Source organism: Aristolochia californica, unplaced genomic scaffold, assembly GCF_029961685.1.
Source record: "Aristolochia californica isolate CCGP_79_NKW_82.1479 unplaced genomic scaffold, dmAriCali1.0.hap1 SCAF_2, whole genome shotgun sequence".
NCBI classification, from domain to species: Eukaryota; Viridiplantae; Streptophyta; class Magnoliopsida; order Piperales; family Aristolochiaceae; genus Aristolochia; species Aristolochia californica.
Genome location: NW_027181881.1, coordinates 34152443 through 34175728, shown reverse-complemented (window position 1 = coordinate 34175728; position 23286 = coordinate 34152443).

The following is a 23286-nucleotide window of genomic DNA, read 5'->3' as shown; positions in this document are numbered from 1 at the left end:
ATTATAATCAGAAATTCTATCTAAATTAAAATTCAAGATATCGTAACACCTATACACCATTTGCAGCAAGCTGGGCATTCATGATTTTCTCTCACCCCCCAAACTTGAGGGGGAGAGTTGGAAGATGGGCTCAAGTTCACACGACCAAGGAAGGCCCACACATCCAAGAGATGTGGAAGATGGGCTTTAGGCCCATAGACCAAGGAGAAGACCCATAGGCCTATACGGTGATGATAGGATGGTAAATAAATATTCTTCTCATAGAGATGGCATTTATGTAATTAGATTAAGTTCTATGGGTATTATTATAATATTATTGTTTCATCAACCTATAAATTGAGCTTAGGGGGAGGGTTAGGACACAAGTCCATAACCTCTTCTTCCCCCTATTTTCTCATAATGGGTCTTTCTCTCTTTTTCTCCATGAGATAAATCCATGGAGTCCTGAAAATCAACAAGTAATAATAGAGGAAGAGGTCGCTCTTACTCTACCCATCATCGTGGCCAAAAATGATTGGGAGGATTGAAAATGCAGTGGAAATTTTGGTAAGCCTACCAGGGCCAATTCTATAGTCACAGATAAGGAGTCCTCCTCAGACACTGGATCCTATGAGGATAATCCGTAGCTATTACAATGACTGGGTCAACTGAATGCTTCATCTACTGCTTCTCAAATTACCGAGAATCCTTCTTCCTTAGCGAGTGCCACGATGGCAAGTATAGGTATGAATGCACTGAATGTGTCTCATTCCCCTTCTTGGATCATTGATTTAGGAGCTTCTACACACATATCAATAGGAGAAGGAGAAGAAGAGTCTGGAATGCAGAGTAATGTGGCACATAGATCATCAAAGCTGAGAATAGCAACGACGCTAAGGAGTTGACTTTTAGCAACTTCGAGATATGGCTTAATGTTTGCTAGGTAAATGGCAGTGGTTCTTGTCTTGGACAGAGATAATGGTGGAGGTAGACTGAGCTAGCTTCCATTCTTGAAGAAGGCATCTAAAATGAGCCAAATATTCATGGACATTTTCTCCTTGTTTAGTTTTGAACATTCTTTTGTGAATATCATTTGGCTTGTGTAAGTTGTCATAGCTAGAGTACAACTTATCACATGTCTCCCAAATTTGTTTGGATGTGTTGAGATGAATAAAATTATTGGAGACAGGTTCTTTCATGTTGTTGATGAGCCAACTAATTACAAAAGTATCATTTTTTAACCACTTAGTATAAGAAAAATCCTCTTCATCAATGGGTGGCCCAAGTTTGGTGAGGTGACCAAGTAGATCCCTTGTTATAAGGAACCATTGAACCGATGTAGATGAGCTCAAGACATTTGATATCCCTTGCAAGGGTATGGTAGTAATATTGAGGGTATCAATCTTATTACCCATGTATTGTTCAGCCATAAGAGGCAATTCAAGGGTAATAATGTACTCAGATTTGAAGTAGCCTAAGTAAGTTGCTTAGAGATTAAGGCCAGCCAAGGCTAGCTCGGGTAGATGGGAGGAGAACCCGAGCTTATCAAGTCTTTAGGCAAGGAGGGAACCCTCTTAGGCCAGTCAACTTGTTGACCAAAAATTTATATAATTAATTCTCTTGTCTTCCTTGTAGAGAATAGAAAAAATCAAACAATAAGCTTGAGATCAAGTAAGGTAAGGTAGCAATTCCGAATTAGTTCTTTCCAAGATCATTCCAAAAATATATTTGACTCCATCTTGGGATAAACCAGTATATATTCAGTTCTTCATGAATTTGGCAAGATATAATTGATAAAAAAAAAAACAAAATCAGGCCTAATCAAGAAGATATTGTAAACGCTTTAAACACATAAATCTTTCTTCAAATGGATTGGCGTCAACTAGCCACTTCCTTTCTTATTTTGTGCTTGATTCATTTTATGTAAAACACAATATCTGAAGCTTTATTTTCCAAGAACAATCATCCACCTCGTGGCTTTAAAAAAAATCTCCAAAAATTCACAAAACCGAGTAGAGTTCTTCAAACAACTCGATTAATGGAGAAGCTTAGCATAGAAGTTAAGTAATTAGATTTCTGAAATCTAATAGATAAAAAAACCAGTCATAATAGGCTCAATATTAATTTTCTTCATTAGGAAAATCTTGTTCCCACAAAATTATAACGTTTTATGCAGAAAATCTCAACATAAACCGATTTTCAGCCAAGAAATTGCAAACTGACAAAATTACCTTGGTAAACTTCTTCTAATCCGAGATGCATAAATATCAATAATTTCATAAGATGAAGATAGAAATAAAATCATCTCTGAAGTATCTTTTAAAGATCCAAAAACCAAGAGCATGAAGTAATAATAATAAGAATGAAAAATTTATCTCACAAACTTCAATCTTACTTCACAAAGAGCCTTCTATGAGTAGTTTTGATTATAACTTCTTAGAGCATTATTTTGATGTGGGGATCCTAAGTTTGATGCTCTGATACCATGTTGAATTTAGGAACCCATGATTGAAACCTCGAGCAAGATGAGAGAGAGAGCCAGGTAGAGAGGAGAGAAGAGAAAAGAGAAAAAAAAATTAGGCTAGAGAGAGATTCTTCACGAGTTGAGAAGTGGAGATCTTGATTAAACCTTCAACTAAGACCTATTTATACTATTTTCATTACATATTTAGAGATAATATAAAATCCTTAATATCCCTAATTACATCAATCATGATTTTCCAAATCTACATCAATCATGATTTTCCAAATCTACATAAATCAAGGGCAGATAAATCAAGGAAGATTGCCAAATCTTCCAACTCATGTGATAAGGATGCCAACTCATGTGATGCCTATCATGCCACCTCACGTGATCAAGTTGAGTCCCACCAACTTGTATGACCATGGTGGGTCCCACCTTGTAAGACAAACTAACCACAGCAATAAAAACAATCACGAAAGAAGGAAAAAATAATGCACGTGAACAAAACAATAGGATTTATACCGACCCAGCATAGGGCATCGATTAGGCTCCACAACTTAACACAAGTGTGTTAGAAGATGGGCTCAAGCCCATAAGATCAAGGATGGCACACACATCCAAGAGATGTGGAAGATGGTTTCAAGACCCACATGCTCATGTGGTGATGGTAGGATGGTAAATAAAGATTCATCTCATAGAGATGGCATTGATGTAATTATTTTAAGTTCTAGGCGTACTATTATAATATTATAGTTTTATCTATCTATAAATTGAGCTTAGGGGGAGGGTTAGGACACAAGTCCATAACCTCTTCTTCCTCCTGTTTTCTCCTAATGGGTCTCTCTCTCTCTTTTTCTCTATGAGCTAAATCCATTGAGTCTTGAAAATTAACAAGTAATAATAGAGGAAGAAGTCACTTTTACGCTTCCCATTGTCGTGGCCAAAAAATGACCGGAGGGATAAAAAATGCTCAGGAAAATTTGGTAAGCCTACCAGGCCTAACTCTATTGTCACAGATAAGGACGTCTCCTCACACACTGGATCCTATGAGGAAATTCAGTAGTTATTATAGGGACTAGGTCAACTGATTGCTTCATCTACTTCTTCTCAGACTACTGAGACTCCTTCTTCCTCAGCGAGTGCCACAATGGCAAGTATAGGTATGAATGCATTGAATGTGTCTCATTCCCCCTCTTGGACCATTGATTTAGGAGCCTCTCCACACATGTTAGGTATACCCTCCCTATTTCGGTCCATTAGTCAATCTCATTCATATCGTCAAGTTACTTTAGTTGATGGATCCACCTCTCCCATATGGAGGGAGGGTCCATTTCACACTACTCCACAAATATTCGTAAATTCTATTTTATTTGTACCAAAGTTTCTAGTTAATCTCTTGTCAATGAGTCATATAAAAAAATCCTTAAACTATTCAATAACCTTTTATCCTACTTCTTGTGTTTTTCAGAACTCGTAGACGAATAGAACGATTGGTTCAGGACATACGAAGGGAGGGCTCTACATTCTAGATGATGTATCTATTTCTCGAGCTGTATATTTCATTATTGCAGATTCTTCTTACTTGTGGCATATGCGCTTGGGACATCCCTCACCAACGAAATTGCGTTAGTCATTTCCTTCTTTGCCAACCGATATTCATTTTATTGTGAATATTTCCAGTTGGGAAAGCATCGTCGTTCCATTTTCCCAATTAGTTCTAGTCAAAGCATCAAGTTGTTTGAATTAGTCCACTCTGATGTATGTGGTCCGTGTCGGGTTCCTAGTCCATTTGGTTTTAAGTATTTTGAGTCGTTCATTGATAATTTTAGTAGATTCACTTGGGTATATCTCCTACGGGAGAAGCCCAAAGTATTTTCTGTATTCCTCAATTTCATCAATGAAATAAAAAATCAATTTGGTGTCCGTATTCATGTGCTTCGTACTAACAATGGTTTGGAATATCTTAAACATAAATTTTTAGTCTTTTTTTCATGGTTTTACCCATCAAACATCATGCCCTTATACACAACAACAAAATGGGGTGGTTGGACGTAAAAATAGAGATCTTCTTGAGGTTACAAGGATACTATTACTACATAAGAATGTTCCTAAATCTTTTTTGGGAGATACAATTGAGCTTCATGCTATTTGGTTAATCGTATGCCCTCATCTATTTTGAGTGTTTAAGTTCCTCATCAGGTTTTAAAGTCCAATTGTAAATTCTTTGATATGGCTCCTCATATTTTTAGATGTACTTATTTTTTTCATACGTTTGGAACTTCGGTTGATAAGTTGTCACCTCGGTATGTCAATATTCTCGTCAACCAAAAGGGTAAAAATGTTAAGATCCTAATCAATGGAAGATGTATTTGTCCGCTGATGTGACCTTCTTTGAATTTACTCCATATTTTTCATCATCTACTGAGCTTCCAGTATCACTAGAATCTCCTTCAAACTCTCTAGTTCCTGTTGTAGTTTTGGTTGTACTAGCTTCATCATGTTCTTCATTGCCTCTTCACATTTACAGTCATCACTTTCGTGCTTCTGTAGTGCCTCCAACAGTTACCCCTATGGATTTCTCCTCTCATGATCCACCAGCTTCCTCATTGATTGTAGATCTTATTGCCTTTGATTTGGACTTGCCTATCCGTCTTAAAAAAAGTATGTCTTGTACTTCTCATCCGATATCTAAATATGTGTCTCTTGATTTTTTTGCCCCCATCCTTCAAGTCATTTTCTATGTCATTGTCTACTTCCCATATACCTCATTCAATGCAGGAAGCATTGTGCTCCTCCGAATGAAAACAAGCTATGGATGATGTGAAGAGTGCTTTGGTGTCTCAAGGAATATGGTTTCTATGTGATCAACCTATAGGCGAAACTATTGTGGGGGTGTCAGTGGGTTTATACGATCAAATATAATGTTGATGGCTCTATTGAACAGTCCAAGGATCAACTTGTAGAGAAAGGGTCTACACATACTTTTGGAGTTGATGTCTTTGAGACATTATCTCCTATGACCTGACTTACTTCGATACGAAACTTAATAACTGTGGTTGTTAATAGGGTTGGCCTCTCTTTCAGCTCAATGTGAAGAATGCCTTTCTATATGGTGATCTACATGAGGAAGTGTATATGGAGCAACCTCCAAGTTATGCTGATAAGTGAGAGAAAAGAAAGGTGTGTAAGCTGCAGAAGGCTATTTATGAACTTAAACAGAGTCTACAGGCCTGGTTTGAAAATTTTAGTGATGTGGTACAACAATTTTGGTTCTATAGGAGCCATTGTGATCATTCAATGTTCCTACTAAAAAGGAAAACTAGTAAGGTGGTTTTTGTTGTCTATGTAGATGACATTGTGTTATTTGGTGATGATCTTGATGGTATGATAGACGTGTAATAATATCTAGCCACACATTTTCAGACAAAGGATTTGGGCTCTTCAAATACTTCCTTTGAAGAAGTCGTTCGTAGCAAACGAGGAATTGTTCTTTCTCAGAGAAAATATATATTGGATATGTTACAGGCTCTTTATGAAAATCAAACATGGGCTCTAGTCCCCCTTTCTTCAGAAAAGAAACCCGTCGGTTGCAAATGGGTATTTACGGTGAAACACAATCCAGATGGGTCCGTGGCTCAATTGAAAGCTCACCTTGTTGGTAAAGGCTATACATAATGTTATGGCATTGATTATGAAGAAAACTTCTCTCTAGTGGCTAAATTAAACTCGATACATTTGTTATTATCTTCGGCAGCTAACTCTTCCTGGCAGGTCTATCAACTTGATGTAAACAATGCTTTTCTGAATGGGGATATAAAGGAGGACATTTCTATGCAGCAACCACTTGGGTATGTGGTTGAGGGGAGTCCATATGTCGACTACAGAAATCTATTTATGGTCTCAAATAGTTGCCTCGTGCATGGTTTAAAAAATTTAGCCAAACACTTATACGGGCCGGATTTTATAGATGCTTTGGAGATCACTCTGTCTTTATTAAAGACACATAGAAGGGCAAGGTAATTCTAACCATATAAATTGATGACATTATTATAAATGACAGTGATCCCAAGGGCATCCAAAACACAAAAGAAAGGATATGTACTGAATTCAAGACAAAGGATCTCAGACTGCTGAAATATTTTTTGGGTATTGAAGCACTACAATCTAAACATGAAATTATATTAACTCAAAGGAAGTATGTCCTTGACCTACTAGAGGAGACCGGAATGTTGGGATGTAGACCAGCAGAAACTCCTATGGACTCGAATACAAAATTACGTGCAGGTACTGGAGAAGAAGTAGATGTCAGAAAATATCAAAGATTGGTGGGAAGACTTGTTTATCTCTGGGTAAAGAGGCCAGATATTTTATTTGCAGTCAATGTGGTAAGTCAATATATGCACAAACCACAACTCAGTCATTGGAAAGCACTAGAACGGATATTACAATATCTGAAAGGAGCACTAGGAAGAGGTCTCCTCTATAAAAATCATGGATACTTCAACATCGAAGGATTCTCAAATGTAAACTGCGCCAGATGCCCGGATGACAGAAAATCTACTTCAATATTTTTAACGATGGTTAGAGGAAACTTGGTTACACGGAGGAGCAAGAAACAAAATGTTGTTGCAAGGTCTAGTGTAGAAGCAGAGTACAAACTGATGGCACACACAATCTGTGAACTCCTATGAATCAAATCTCTCCTAACTGAACTGGGTTTTTACAAAGAAGCTCCTATGAATCTATGGTGCGATAATCAGGTTGTAATTCACATCACATCAAACCCAGTCTTCCATGAAAAATCAAAGCATATAGAAATAAACTGCCACTTCATAAGAGAAAAATTCACTGCCGGTATTTTATCTCTTTAGAATGTATCTTCACAGAACTAGGGTGCAGACATTCTCACCAAACCAGCCCCTCACAAAATTTTGTTAACCATTTGCAGTAAGTTGGGTATCTACGATGTTTTCTCACCCCCAGCTTGAGGGGGAGTGTTCTTAACCATGGCTACACGAGTTGGTGGGACCCACCATGAGCTTGAGAGGTGTAAACAAGAGTCCTCATACAAAGTGGCTCTAGCTAGGAGATAAGGAACATCTTCTGGAATTAAATAGAACATTTGAAAATAGTGGGACCACAAAGATACCACAAGCTGGTATCTCTATCAACATGAGTTGGAAGATCATGTGGGACCCACAAAGATAAGATCATGAGGTGGTTTCTATCTTGTTTCACGTTAAAGAAGAGTTAGAAGTTGAGTTAAAGTAGTCTCTTAAATAGATAATGTAATCTTATCATGATAGGTTTATCTTGGTGAGTTCTAGTTGAAATGTAATTAGGACTCCTAAAATTACTTGTACTTGCACTCTATCACCTCCTCAACTATAAATAGAGGTGATTGCAACTCGGAATTCATCAAGCAAGTTTCTTATTTCTTTTTTTCTCTATCGTGTGAAGTGTTCTCTCTCTACTCTCTCTTATTTTCCTTCTTTTTTGTCTCTACCCAAAAGCTCTTCTCTTTTTCCTTTTTTTATTTCTCTCCCCTTGCTCGAGGTATTGCTCATGGGATCTTAAATTCAACACAAAGAACTAATAAATACCTCTCGCAAGGCACTTTTAGACGAAAACCTATGGCTTACCTTGAAAAGAAGAGCACGATGACAAAGACCAACATTTAAGCACCCAATAGGCAACACACTTGTATGAAGTGAAGTGTGCAAGTCAATAGTTCTTTCCATCGACCTCGCCAGCACATCATTGGCATCCCTCACAAGCCCATCCATATGCTCTGTAACTAAGTTAACAATCCTCTGCACTAGAATACTAACTTGGGTAACAAGGCAGTCCAGTTGGATGTAGTGTGCAACTTGTAGCAACTCTTCAAGAGCAGGATCAATTGCTCGATTGACAACAACTATTTCAAAGCCAAGATCTCCATGTTTCCCTTGAACCTCTACAAGTGAAGGCTTCTTTCCCAGGCCCGTAATATTAGTAGAGAATCCATATATGTCATACAAACCATGTGCGACCTTCTCATCATAATCAAGCACATTGTAGTCTTGGTGAGGCCAATATGAACACAACAAGATCAAAGATACTCAAAGTTTAAGTAGAACAAGTAAAAATCCTAGAATGCATAGCAAACAAATTTGAGCAAAATGTATGAATACAAAACCAGATTTTACTATTCACTAAGTATGACAGATTGAAAATTTTCTTTTTGAATCATCATCAATATCATAGCCTTATCCCAACTATGAAGATTTCATCATCTTCCATTTCATTAAAGACTTGTATCAGGTAAGTTTGATGCCTTCTAAAGTCTTTGCCACATCTCACATAATTTTTGTTGCAGCAAAATTTCAACTCATATTCAGCTACAACTTCACATTCTGGTGTCTTCAATATACTTCAAGATGACATGTTTCGAATACAATTTTATGTTTGCATTTTGGAGATTTGAAAGAATTCTATTATGTTTTCATATAAGTAGTCTAAAATGTGATTTATCATTTCATGAATAGCTTTCCGTCATAAGACTGAAAAATCCCTTCAATAACTCTAAAGTTGAAGCTACTAGTTCTACATTGGTAGATAATTATAATCTCTTCAAAGAGTGCCCTATAAAGATGATTATAACTTATATTTGTATATCCACAATAGGTTCACATTCTATTGGAAGGCATTGCCTAAAAATGTATGGGATACCACAAAGTGCCACCACATTAAGTGTGGATCAGAGCCTTCGAGATGCATGACTTCGATCGCTCACACAAGCCAAAATTGACAATCCCACTAGATTCCCAGTAAAGTGTGTACAACCAAAACCATAATACCCACAGAGAACAAACACAATTCCAATTACAAACTTCCAAAGAAACCCTTATTTTTCCAAAAAAAATTGCAATCAATAACCACCCAATATTGCCTCGACATAGGTTCCGTGGTGTTCTCCCTTTGCCACCCTGAATTCCTGCAGCCCAGGCTCAAGAGAGTGGTAGGTAGGATCTGATCGGAATCCGGATCATCCCGAAAGTGCAAATTGGAAGCATTGATTGCCATGGCAAGCTGCACCTGGAACTCCGATGACGACGACCTGTAATTCATCCAAATGGTTGGGGCGGGAGGCCAGGAAGCCGTGGGCGGGGCGTGGGCGGAGGCGGCCGTGTGGTGATTAGAGGTGAATGTGGGAGAGGGAGAGGGAGAGGAAGTGGAAGGCACTGTTGGCATGAGATCCTCCGTAACATCAACTTTAGAGGTGATCCGAGAGACCAGAATTTTTATGGAGGAGTTTTACCAGAGTCTCACAGAAGGAGGTCTCACATAAGAATCTTAGTTGAAAGGTGTTTTAGTTATGTTAGTCTTCTATTTTTGTTGATTTCTTTAAGTATGCAAGGACTTATCTTTAAGTGTTAGAGTTTGGATGTAATTGAGACGAGGGTAGTTTAATTGTAATTGGATACTACTACTTGCCTCTATTATAAATAGGGCTTTGTGTACTGAGATTAGATCAAGTCAATGAAGTTTTTCTCTTTTCAATAAATTCAACATGGTATCAGAGCAAGTTTTGTGAGTTGACTTGGTCAACCCACAGAGATAATGTCATCCTTTTCTGATGAATTATCTCTAGCAGTTTAGGCTCCTATTATCTTTTTTCTCTTTTTTCCAAAAATTCCCGTTCTTTCTCCCTATGTCGTGCTTGTATTGCGGACCCGATTTTAGAAGCTCCCACCATTTAGTCAACATCAGATGCCGCATCAATTACGTTACTGACCGACACTGAATCTTTCCTCATCGGCCTACCTACGCGTCTCACTGTTACGGTCCCCGATCTGACACAAGAATTCGTAGGGATTCGTAGGGATTTGTATGGAGGAAGAAGAGAAAATGAAAGATCAAGCCAAAGGGAAGCTTGAAAACCCTAGAACTCGTAAGGAGAGCTCCAAGCCCGTTTAAGCTAAAATTAACCTAAATCAATGTGTCCCTTTCTCATTGCTCTTACCCCTTAAATAGGGTCCCTGATAGGGTTTAATATAAAATATTACAAAAATTCCCCTATAAATAAAATATTCCTAAATTACCCTTTTGGCCTAAAACTGAAATAAATAAAGTAAATTAAAAAAAATAAAAATAATAATAATATTGTGTGCATAACATTACACCCCCCCTGGAAGAACGAGTTTGTCCTCAAGCTCGAAAGTAAGGTCTGTATGCTGACGTCTCCACCTATGTCCAAGTAACATCCGCGATAGCAATGGCCGCCCTCTGGATGCCAAAACTAGAGGATTCCCTCTAGATTTCGTCCCAACTTTATCGGCAACAAGCCTTGCAAAAGAGATGGCAATCGGCTCCCTGAAAGTCAATATTGTCTGGGACCAATGTGGCGTTGATTTGTATGGGGAAGTGGATAGGACAACTGGCATTTTATTACAAAATCTGCTTGTGAAGGCAGTCTCAAACCATAACAAAATTCTGCAACACTCCCCTGAACCATCAATCTTCGGCTCCAACTCAAAGCTAGAGGTGAAGTCGACATTACTAGACTCCCATGTCACCTGATCAAAGGTCTGGACGCTAGTTCCACCTCTCCCAATTCCAGCAACAAACCTAGTTGCAAAATCAGGGAGAATGGCCCCAACTTGAGCTGCAAATAAACTCAGAATTCCAGTACCACAACCAACATCCAGAACTGTGGCATGGCTCATGAGAGAAGGATTATTCAGAATAGCTGCCCTTTAAGAATCTGTCCTCACCTTGTCGCTGATCATCTCTCTGTGAATTCCAAAAGAACTGTATGCACCAAAATAATTCTCGTGTACTATCTTGAATTCTCTGGCAGCCACATTTGCAAAAGAAACCTTCAAACTTTTATCCTTCTATTCCCATGTAGGAAATCTTTCAATCTCACCCCCCGACATGCCATTTCCAGCAATAACATTTTGGGCCTTGTTACCAGCAATTGGAAATTCATGAACATAGACATGTACCTTCTTGAAAGTCCCATGAACATAATCAAGTTCATATAAAACAGCATCAAGAGCATTCTCATCCTCCAAAAGTCCCATGAACATAATCAAGTTCATATAAAACAGCATCAAGAACATTCTCATCCTCCAAGAAAATCCCAGCAAAATCTTTGACGTTGTCCACCTCCCTTAGGAGTTCCACTCTGTGAGCTGATGGGGTACATTCATCTTGGTCATCTTCGTCCCCCCAAAAACTATGCAAGAATGCATCCTCCGACATGAATGGTTTCAGATACGTATCAACCTCCCAAGGAAATTCTCCATTCCTATCAACTGTATGCTCTGGATGGAGATGATTGAGCAGATCCATAGTATTCTGGAACGTGAGCCCACAAATCCAACATCTAATTTGCAATATGAACTCGTCACTCTGAACAGCCTCTCCCAAAACCCGTGAGACCAACTGTGGGATAAATTTGGCTTTGAAGGTGGATCCAATATCCTAAACTTGGTCCATTTGATTCTGAATAATCAGTATTGGGTGCAGCAGCAGCACTGTTGGCAACACTGGATTCTGCAGTGCCACAGCCGCAAAATCAGGAGCACCCAGTCGTCCTCCGTGAAGGATTTCACCCAGTAACTCAGAGAAGATCGCTGTCATCTCCTTGGCAATCCCTGGATCCTCGTTGTAACTCTTCCATTGACCACCGGTTTGTACACTTGGACCACCTCGAAATCCTTTTTCTAAATCAACTGAGAGGGAATTTTTACTGGTGGAAACTACATTGGAAGTCGATTTCTCATCCTCTACCTCCGACTCACCAAATTCCCTAGTTCAGCTTTCTGACTCTTAATTGAAGAAGGTGCTGATTCTGCTCTCGCCAGACTTGGTCTTTCTTGACCTGAAGAACCCTTTTTTTCTCCATAGAGAAAGTGGTCATTGTGGCTGCCATTAGAGGGATTGTCGGTGTGGTTGAGTACTCTCCATATCTCATTCCAGTAACTATCCGGTAAAGAGTTAAGAGGAGTTCTAGGGGAAGCTGAACCAGAAGAAAGACTGCAACCTCTAGAAAATGTGGGCTTCACTGCACCAGAAATACTGGAGGAAAGAGATGAACAGGTATTAGCTTCCAGTGTTAGAGCTTGGAATGACTGTGCCTTGTCTATAACTTTCTTCATGTCGACATTCTCAGGGAAATTCATTAACGCTGGAGACATGTAGGACCATTTTCTGTTGTAAGAAGAGAGGATCTTAACTGCATAAGCAATGAAACAGCCAGTGCTGCAATGAATGCTCCTCGAGGAGATGTTAAGACAATAAACTGGAAACTTGCAAATTCTTTCAGCTGCTCAGCATCTATGCTGTCATCCATGTTCTTCAAGTACATGTTAGGGTACCTGTCTACAATCTCCAGATTATTCTAATCAAACCTTCCCTTCAATCCCATCTCTCTTACTGAGTTCTGCAGAGCCTTCCCAAAATCCCACTCCTTGTCATCAAAGTGTTTTCCATGAAGGCCCTCAACGGCAAGAGCAGCTGCAGTTGCATTGTCAAAATTAACCAATCCAAAACATGGGAATGTCTCATTGCTGTCTCGCATTACTACAGACATGAGACCCCAAAAAATAAGCCCTTCAACAGTTAGAGCAGCTGCTGCCGCCTTCTCAAAATTGACGTGCTTATAATACAGGAGCATCCCATTAAGCACAATTATATATAGGACATTCAGCCTGCTGGTGAACTCGTTAAGAGAAAAATTAAATAGCTGCACAGTGTCAAGTGGACAACGAACATATGCACAGGTGCTGTGTGCAGCAACAGAACAACCAAACCCCCCGAAAAAAAAAATCAGAGGTCCCAAAAAAAAAAAAAAAAATTCAATGGATTCCGGCATCCTCCAAAAAATTTCATCTCGAACTGCATACCCCCAATCCGAACTTCCATCAATTGGTCATTGATTCTCTGCTTCACGACACAGAGAACCTTCGTTTCTAATTTTCAAGCAGCGTTGCTACTGTTCAGCCCCTTTGAGCCACATCAATGCCCTGAAAGACATGTTTTGATCTAAAAATCGAAGGAGTTTCCGAAGCTTACCCCCAATTGCGATGAAGATGGTTCCCCGTTGGACTGCCAAGAGAGAGATTGTGATGGAAAGGTGGAGGCCGGAAGTCCAATCCTATCGAACTTGTTTCCGACGGCGCCGATAGAACCTCCTCGTTGTTCAGTGGCGAAGGGCAGCCCTTTGGGGCTTCGCCTCCTGTGTCCTAGTCGAAACCGTCGCCGGAAGATTTGCTAGCCATGAGTAGAAGTGGTTTGAGTTCGAAATTTTCGGGTCCCATTGCCCTGCTCGAGATTTTTACGTGGGACGTTCCTGCTCGGAAATTTCCCTTATCCCTACTTTCGGAATTGAGGTCGCCCCCAAATTGTCCAGTGCCGACGATTTCGGAATTGCCCCTATTCGGATTTGTATTACTTCCCCACTATTTGGCTTTGAATTTCTTTACGTCTTCGGTTCGGAGAGACGCACGGCGTCCATTGGGAAAGGACTTGATGCCGAACCCTATTCTAAAGAGACAGAATGCTCGCTGATTGTTGGCGTCTCCTACCCGTCCGAGACAACGTCTCGATCGACTACCTTTAGTTTGGTGTGTATTTTGTGCTCAGAAATATTGATATTTCCCGGCCCTTGGCCTTTCTGCTCGTCTAAAACAGCGTCTGAGTCTTCTGCACATATGTCGTGATCGGAGATTTGAGGTCGTATGACCTTTTCGGCTGCCATTTACTTCCTTACAAGAAATATTTTTACGCAATCTGCACGCCATTCCCGTATTTTTTTCTCTTCGATGCCAATCCACCGCATTTCTCTCATTTCTTTGTGCATCGCCATCCATTCTTTTAGGGATATTTCTCTGTGCATCGCCATCCATTCTTCTGGGGATATAGAATGGCTTATTGTGTTCACGCTCTGATACCAGTTGTTAGGGTCCCAGATCTAACACAAGAATTCGTAGGAATTCATAGGGAGGAAGAGGAGAAAACGAAGATCAAGCCAAAGGGAAGCTTGAAAATATTAGAACTCGTAAGGAGAGCTTCAAGCCTGTTTAACCTAAAATTAACCTAAATCAATGCTTCCCTTTCTCATTGCTCTTACCCCTTAAATAGGGGTGACATCAAGTCGAGTCGAGCCCGAACCTACCTATGTTCGAGCCATGCTTGATTTAAATATTTTGAGCCGAGCTTCGAAGCTCGGCTCGAACCTCGTCTCGATCCTAAAATTGTTATCGAGATCGAGCGCAAAAATTTTAACCCAGTTCGAGCCGAGCTTGAGCTTCAACATACATTTCAAACTTTTCAAAAAATATATATAAAATAAATTGTATATAAAATTATGCATATATTTTACATAAAATTGGGCATAACTTACACATATATATAATACATGTACAAGATTGGGTATGACCTCTACATAAAATTGAGCATAATCTATGTATATCATACTTATATAAAATTCGGCATGACCTCTACTTAAAATTGGGCATAATCTATATACATAATACCTTTATAAACACTCCATAAAATTGTCTATACATTCCACAAACATTCCATGATATTGTTTATACACTCCATACACTCTATAAAATAGTCTAAACACTTCATACAATGCATAACATTATGAATAAACTCCATACAATAATCAAACACAACAAAATTAAATGAAATATCACTATCAATTTACAATCACCAAAATAAAAACTATAAACCCTTTAAATAAAATCCAATTACTATTAGAGACTTACTAGAAAATTACAAGAAATATTTTAAATTTTTCTTAAGAAAGTTAAATGGACCTCTTATTACCTTTTCAAAGGAAATAAATAAAAATTGATAATTAATATAATATATTATTATACTTATCGATAAATTTTTATTCAAATAAAATGTCAAACACAAAATTGCAAAGAAAATTGCCTCATGCTAAAAGTATTATACCATCAACTATCAAATACTTATTCAAAATTTTTCTGTACGGTTTTCTAGCCCATCTTGGCAAGAAAATCTTACTTTGAAAATTATATGATTTTTTAACAAGAATTTATAATTAGAAAAATATTTTCAAAAAACATGAGGCACTAATTGTCCCTATATGTCTACTAAAAATGTCATTTTCGACATTTATTGAAAAAACCACTAATAGTCTCTAGAAACGTATTTCTACTAAAATATCTTTTCAATTTCTTCAAGAGCCATGAGGAAGGGACAAAGAGTTTTTTTTTTTCCTTGTTTACGATCTTGCACGTAGGGGTGGCTACGAATAAATTATATATAACATTATGCATACATTTAAAAAAAATAATGATAGGGGAGGTTCAGGATTGAATTTCAATAATGGATTAAAATGCACCAATATTAATCTTTTTAGCTCCATTTGTTGTCTAGATTGTTTTGTAATTTTTGAATCTGGCCATAAATTTACTATGGCCTCCTTAGTGCCCCTAGATGAAAATTTATATTCTAGGAAAAACTAGAAATATTTTCCCTATGATACATATTCCCAAAAAAAAACTTTAAATAAAATCCTATTACTAATAGTGACTTATTAGAAAATTACAAGAAATATTTTAAAATTTTCTTAGGAAAGTTAAATGGACCTTTTATTGCCTCTTCTAGGGAAATAAATAAAAATTAATAATCAATTTAATATATTATTATACTTATTGATAAATTTTTAATCAAATAAAATGTCAAACACAAAATTGCAATGAAAATTGCTTCATGCTAAAAGTATTACAGCATCAACTGTTAAATACTTATTCAAAAAATTTCTATTCAGTTTTCTACCCCATCTTGGCAGGAAAATCTTACTTAGAAAATTATATGATTTTTAATAAGAATTTTTAAATAGAAAAATGTTTAAAAACAACATGAAACACTAATATTTCATTGAAACTTATTTCTATAAAATGCATTTTTAATTTTTTTTCAAGAGCTATGAGGAAGGAGAGTTTAAGGAAAAAGTTTTTTTTTTTTTTTTTTACTTTCTGATATTTCGCAAGTGCGAAATCATCTTCGCGCGGGGGAGGGGGGAGATTATTTCTCCCCTGAACTTACTGGTTCAGGTTTTCCGCCAAGATGATGCAGAGGGAAGGGGGTTAAGATGCCGGGGAGGACCTGTCATTGGAGATGACGGCTGCGACGGCGGCGACGGAAGCGGCAGTGATGGAAGCGGCAAAGATGGAAACAGAGGTGATGACGAGGAGAGGAAAAAATCGGAGGAAGAAATCAAACGGACATCCACAGAGGTGGCCGGCGAGCAGTTATCGACAGCGGTAGAGGCGGCGACAACAGCCGACGGGAGGGGCTCGGCGGTGACGAGGGGAGGAAAAAATCCTCCCCCCCTCGCTCTCGCTCATGCTCCCCCGCTCGTGGCTCGATACCGATCCCGACTCACCTCGAGCCGGCTCGCGATCCGATGAAGTGAACCTAGCTTCGGTCGAGCTCGGCTCGTTAAGGTAACCGAGCCGATTTCAAAGCTCGAGCTCGGATCGAGCTCAATCGTTAACGAATCGAACCGAGATGGCACAGAGCCGAACTCGAGCCGCTCGCGAGCCGGCTTGGTTCGAAGCCACCCCTACCCTTAAATAGGGTCCCTGATAGGTTTAATATAAAATATTACAAAAATACCCCTATAAATGAAATATTCCAAAAACACCCATGTGGCCTAAAACCAAAATAAATAAAGTAAATTAAAGAAAAACAATAAAAATTATAATGTTATTATGTGCATAACACTCGCCCATGAACCGCTCCCGGATCTGGTTACCGATCGGGGTGCTTAATCTTTTCAACGTCACCGATCACAAGAAAGACATCCGCCATTATGGTAGTCTGTTATGCATGCAATAATATTATTAAGTTATTTAGAGTCTAATTAATTATTTTTCTTTAATTTACTTTATTTTATTTTAGTTAAAGAATTAATAGGCCACAAGGGTATTTTTGTAATATTTTATCTTGAACCATGTAACGGTGAACCCTATTTAAGGGGTAAGAATTATGAGAAAAAACAAGTATTGATTTAGAGTAAAAAAGGGTTTTGAGTTCTCCTCAATGAGCTCAGAAGTGTGCGTTCTCCTCAAAGAACCTAAGGTTTTCAAGCTTCCCTTCGGTATTGATTTTCTTCTTTATCTCTTCTTCCCTACGAATCATTGTGTTAGATCCGGGACCATAACAACTGGTATCAAAGCTGCGTAACATGGAGAATTACTGCAATGGGGAGTTAAGAGAGTTTCTGATCTGAGGGCTGATTGCACACGGAGAGGCATAGGCAGAAAACGAGAGAAGGTTTGATCAGATCATACAACAATTGGATCTAATCCCAATTATTAACCAGAAACTCCAAAGAATCAAAAGGGCAATGGCAGCAATGCGTGAAGGGGCCGTAGTAGAGAGAAACGTCGTGGAGCAAAAGTCACGAGCTGATGCTGTCTCGAATGGGAAGAAAAACCACGACCAAGAAAAATTAACAATTTCTGCGCAGGGAAATCAAGAGCCGAAGTCCAGCAATAGGGAGCCTGGAAATCCGAAATCAGTCTAAAACCTCGAATCCAAAATTGTCCAAAACCTCATCGGAATTGACCTGCTCGGGCCCTGTTTGTGGAAAATTTTCAATCAGGTGGGAGTTCGGAATATGAGAAGGTAGCCAACGTGGGAAAAAATGGAGATGAAATTTTTTTGGGTATTCTGGTAATGGTCAAGAGAATTCTATGGGGGATGAATTATTTTCTGTGGCTGGGTTGAATAGTAGGATGAATTATTTTTCTATGGCTGTTATTACAGTGCAGAAAGGGGCTCCAATAGATAGACGAGTTGGAGATAATCTAGAGGAGATAAGAAAAATGGAAGATGACAAGCAGTTGTATGATGAAATGCTTGGCAGAAAGGGGGAGTACAACAATTCTCTACTTAGCAGTTAGGGTTTTTTTGGAAAAGGTGAAAACTATGATGTGGGGGATGATTTTTATTACTATTGATGGTATTCTGTCATCTGCATTTATTGTTGGACTCCCGGTGGCTTCACCTATATTTGCATCATCGGCAAAGACCCACGGGGTGGCTTTTTTATTAAGCCTTTGCAGTTGAAAGGTTTTGCTTCATCTGGATAAAAAATAGTGTTGGAACCTATGGAGAGTGGTGTTATAGAAGTTCAAGATGCTGATACACCTAAGGACACAACTGATGGTGCTGAGGAACGTTTTCACTTATCAAGATGGACAGCTTGTGCTTACGCTCATGGGTTCTTCAACTAATTTTTTTGTGCTGCGACTGTGGCACTGTAGAAACCAGTGCTGACAACACTGTGAGTAGAAGCAGTAGTGACTTATGAAGCACAGTTATCTGTTTTTGTGGGCACAATAGATAATCCTCTGCAGGATGTAGCTAATTCTGGCCGAAAAGGGGCAGCAACAAATGTAATTACTGTTCTTACTGCATGTGCCATTCGTGGAGTTCTTGAGACTGAGATGATGCTGAAATTTAAAATTGTTGATGCTATTGCAGTGAAGAAAGGTGCAAAACATCATAAAATGCAAACTGAGAGTCAGGATTTGGATGCAGCAGGTGTCCTTCGTCATTTTGGAAAAACTGACTGTTTGTCATCAGTGGCAAACTTGGGTCCTCCAGTGGAACAAGGGACTGTTGGTGGCACTGCATTTCCTTCATCTATGAATGTGGAGGAGGAGAATGTGTGCGGCAATGGAAACAAGGATAACATGCATGAACATGAAAGTGGTCATGACACGGTAGAGTTGCATGGAGCAAATGTCCTTTTGACTGCTGTCTACAAAACAATGCTGCCAGACAGTCAAGAAAACAATGCTTCTGTGAAAATAGTGCAGAATCCAGTCCTGAATACAGTGGCAGTGCAGAAAACTGTGCTGAAAACACTAGTAGTGCTGAGCACACTGCTGCTAATTTAGATGGGAGGTGCAGAGAACATTTTGCACTCTATTTCAAGGGGAAGGCTTCAACTTGCCGAGACCATGAATCCCAACTTCCTTCCTGCTGCTATAGCAATTCACCAGAGCGCACTAATTGCTCTTCATGAGTCCTATCAGCAGAATTACAGCAACGTTGCTGCTACCAACTCTAGAGGCGACTGGCCCTTCCTAGAGGCTATTATTTATATGTTATGTATGCAGCATGTTGGCCAAGGTGGTGAACTTGGCTGGGCTCCGCCGACTGAAAAATATGACTACAGAGTGGCTGTTCTCAATACAGCAAAATATGCACCTAATAGGCCACCTGAAGAGGCTCATGGGTTCTTCCACAATTTGCTGTCTGCATCCACGTTAGATCGTCATGGATACTTAGACAACGCTGCTGGTTTTCCAGCCCATGTTGGCAGGCGGGTTTACAGGATGCAAGCATTCTATGCTGGTTTTCCAGAAATGGTGCCCATCATAACTGTGAAACAGCGAGGTTCTTCTAGCCTTCTGGCTGTTACCACTGTTACTGCAGCTATACAAGCTGGCTTTGATGACATAGGAATGGGAGCTGGATTAGATTCGATGACTGCATATACTATGGCATGGGAAGGCTCAATCCACCCTATGATAAAGAATTTCCAGCAAGCTCCAGATTTTCTTCCTCTGGGTATTATTTCTGAATATGTTCTTCAACGAATTGGTGTCACCAGGCAGCAGCAAGACCACTCTGCTGTTCTGTCCCAAAAGCATGCTGCTGCAGCAACTACATCAGTGGCTACAAAGATGACACTAATAATCAGGAGGAGAAAAATGTTGTGCTTTCTATGGATGATGGCTGCCTTCATAATGTATTTGTGTCCGACCGGGTGAAGCAGAAGACTGTTTTCAAGAAGGATGGCACGACCACTGCTGGTAACTCGAGCCAAGTAGGTGATAGTGCTGGTGAAATCCTCTTTATTGGAAGCTTAGTTTCAGAGCAAAAGGCATTACCAATTCTGGTGTATTCAGGAATTTTACTGCTGTTGGTGTGACCCTTCGGTATTGGGCAAAGGTCCACCTATGGCAATTTCTGTTGCGGTGAAGGCACTGTATGTATTGGGGTGTGCTACAACAAGTGATGTTGGCAGTGTCGGTAAAAAAAAAATTGCTTCTCGGGTGGAATGCTCCAGTTTTATCGTCCAGAGGGCTGACACAGATACTGTGAATGCTACTTGGAAACAGGTGGAGACATCGGCAAGGGGAAGCAAACTCTACCTTCGAGCTTGAGGACAAGTTCTTTCTCCCAGGGGGTGTAATGTTATGAACGCAATAACATTATTAAGTTATTTAGAATCAAATTAATTTTTTTCTTTAATTTACTTTATTTTATTTCAGTTAAAGAATTAGTAGGCCACAAGGGTATTTTTTTAATATTTTATCTTGAACCTTGTAAGGGTGAACCCTATTTAAGGGGTAATAGTAATGAGAAAAACAAGTAGATTTAGAGTAAACAAGGGTTTTGAGTTCTCCTCAACGAGCTGAGGGGTGTGCGTTCTCTTCAAAGAACCTAGGGTTTTCAAGATTCCCTTCGGCTTGATTTTCTTCTTTCTCTCTTCCTCCGTACAAATCGTTGTGTTAGATCTGAGACCATAACATAGTCACTGGCTCCATACTGAGTGGTTACAGGCTCTTCTGAAAAAGAAATCGGTCCAAGATTCAAGTGCTTTTGTTGCGACTCGTGAATCGTGATCTTGTACACTTTGGCAGCTAGAGATTTTGGAAGAAGGATGAGCTGCATCTGGAGATTGGAGAAATGTTGTTGTGGATATTCATGGCGATCCTGCATGAAGCCCAGTAAGCTTTAAGGCCAGTAAGCCCAGTAAGCTTTAAGGCCACATTGGAGAAATGAACTGACATCGACGTCTGTTACAATGTGGGACCCACCATGATGCACGAGATGGTGGGACCCACCATAAGGACGTGGGATGCCAAGAAGAGTTCTCATCCAAGTTAGCATGAGTTAAGAAGATAAGAAGCACAAGCTGAAATGAGTTAGAAGACTTGAAGATCAAGTGGGACCCACAAAGATACCACGAGTTGGGAATCTTATCAATATGAGCTGGAAGATCACGTGGGACCCACAAGGATAAGACCTCAAGCTCACCTCCTCCCTTATTTCCATGTTATTGAAGAATATTTAGAATTCAACTTATATTAGAACTCTATTAGATTGTGTTATCCTTTCAAGGTAGACTTATCTTAGAGAGTTAGAGTTGGAATGTAATTAGGAGATTTAAAGGTTAATCGTATAAGGACTCTATCACTTCCTCTACTATAAATAGAGGTGTTGTAATTCGGAATTAATCAAGCTCTACAATTTTCTCTTGAGTAAATCTCTCTCTCTTTGCTTGGTGCACACCTTGTTCCTATTCTCTTCTTCTCTCTACCCGAGAGCCTTCCTCCCCTTTTCTCCTTTTTTTCTTTCTCTCTTCCCTTGCTTGGAATATTGGAAAAGGGATCCTAAATTCAACATGGTATCAGATCATTAAATTTAGGATCCTACATAAAAAAGGAATGCTCTGAGAATATATGATCAACAACACTCATAGAAGGCTCCTTGTGAAGGAAGATAAAAAAGCTTGAGATAAGTTTCCTTCATTATTTTTTTATTATTTCATGTTACTGGTTTCAAGATTTAGAATATGATTTAAAGATGAGTATGTAAATATTTTTTATCTTATGAGATTGTGGATATGAATCCCTCTCGATCTAGAAGAAACTGTCAAAGCAGTTTTGTTGGTTTGGAATTTCTATTAACTGATACCAGCCCATGATCAGATTGTTGAAATTTTTTTTATGGGAACAAGATTCTCTTGATATAGAAGATTTATATTGAGTCCATTATCAGTGGTTATTTACTCAGAAAAAATCAGAATAATGATTGTTTAACATCAATGCTAAAATTCTCCATGCACCAAGTTGTTTGAAGAATACTAGGATATTTTGATTAGACTTTTTTGGAGAATTATTTTCGTTGAAGGGCCTATTATTGATAAAGGAAATGTGAGTAGCAAAGGTGGTATACTCAGAATTACCACAATACCCTTACGAAGGGTATCAAATTTTATGAGTTGGTCAACATCGGTTTGGAGGTTTCTTATAATAAATGACCTACTTCGTTATCTCATCAACCGTGGACCACCTATTGATCAAGAAGACATTTTTTATAAAAAAATGGTTAAAAAATGATACCATTGTGATTAGTTGGCTAATTAAAATCATAGAAAAATTGTGGAAAGAAAGCACTCACTGTGGGAGATATGGCCACTCTATCGATACATGCTATTACAAGAAATGGAGTTATAGTGGAAAAAATGGTCACTATGGAAAAATATGTTATAATGCCAACAAACACTCAGACATTTTTCCTGGATAATTGACTCAGGAGCCTCCGAGCATCTTACTGGTAACAGACATTTATTACATTCTATATCTTCGTGTCTTTCACATAAGTTTGTTACCATAGCTGACGGTTCTCAAACCATGGTTCAAGGGAAAGGATCCACTTCCGTTACACCATCACTTCCGCTCAATGATATTCTATTTGTTCCTACCTTCCCTTTGAATCTATTATCTGTTAGTCAGCTGACAAAGTACTTTAATTGCTCTATCACCTTCTCACCCACTTCGTGTGTATTTTAGGATCTTATAAGGAAGCAGGTGATTGGTGAAGGCCATGAACAAGGGGTGTTATACTACCTAGATGTGCCAAAAATAAATACTGCTTCCACTAGTGAAAATGAGACAAGGCTATGGCACAACCAGTTGGGACATCCATCTTCACAATCTCTTCATTATATGTTTCCTACTCTTAAAGTCAGGTCTGAGTTTCATTGTGAAGTTTTTCAA